This window comes from Solanum pennellii, chromosome 12, assembly GCF_001406875.1.
Source record: "Solanum pennellii chromosome 12, SPENNV200".
NCBI classification, from domain to species: Eukaryota; Viridiplantae; Streptophyta; class Magnoliopsida; order Solanales; family Solanaceae; genus Solanum; species Solanum pennellii.
This window is the reverse complement of record NC_028648.1, coordinates 1976969-1978190: the sequence shown is the minus strand read 5'-3', so window position 1 is coordinate 1978190 and position 1222 is coordinate 1976969.

Here is a 1222-nt window from a genome sequence, read left to right as displayed (position 1 = left end):
TATAAGGGGTCATTTATTAATATATTTTCAACTACTAAGCATGATTCATAAATATGATATATTTTCCTTAACAACCATGATCTTGATGTATGGGCATGCACATAATTATTAAATAAAAAAAATAGACAAATGTCAAGAATATCTTTAAATACAAAATTATAACTTTTATTTTTTATTATAAGTAGTTATATAACAATTAAGAGAGGAAGAATCTACGAGGTAATGTATGAGTACACGTAAGCTCAATAGCTTTGTTATATTTTATATTTATATTGTAAAATTTATTGTATATAAAAATAGAATTTAATAATTATTATATATTAATTTAATGTCATTTTATGATGTTATGAACCTAATCAATTTTAAATTTCAGAACCATCTGCGGTTAACAGATGTTTCAAAATTATTACTCTTTCTACCCAAATTATCTCATATGATTTTTTAAAAATAATATTCATTTCGTTTTATTTTATATGTGACCTTTTTATTTTGTACTTATATTAAGAAATGTTATTTTGTTTTTCTACTCTTATATAATATTTCTTAAGTTAACTTTATAATAAATGGTAAATATGTTTTCAAAATTAATTAATTATTCTACCAAAAATCTAATAGACAAAATATGATAATTTATGCATAAATTTTATAAAATAATAAATATTAGACAAAATATGATTATTTATGTATTAATTTTATAAAATGATAAATATTACGGTTTAACTATTTATGGAAAAAATATCATTTAAAATGAAACTTAAGGAATAGTTATTTAAGTTAAAGCATTATTTTAGAATAGAATCAATTATTTTTCTCATCTTATTCTTAGTAATAAGTGTTCTTGAAATTATAAATACTTCAATTATGGGGTGATGATAATACATAAATAGTGTAAATATTTAATGACTATTAATTATTTGTTCATTTTTTCTTTTTTAGTTGTTCCTAAATACTTATTCATTTTAACAAATCAAGCAAGAACCAATTCTTTTTACCTATTATATTCTCAATTAATTACTATGAAAAAATAAAACTTTTTGAAAATTTTTAGTTTCTAAATCACCATTTCATAATTAATAAGTGTGAAATGACAAACTCAAAATATCAATAATTATTTTCTTAATAACTATGTCAATTAAAAATGGAAAAATAATTAGGAACAGAAGAAATAATATTTCAATTTCAAACATAAATAAAGGCAAACTAGTTAAAATCTCTCCTAATT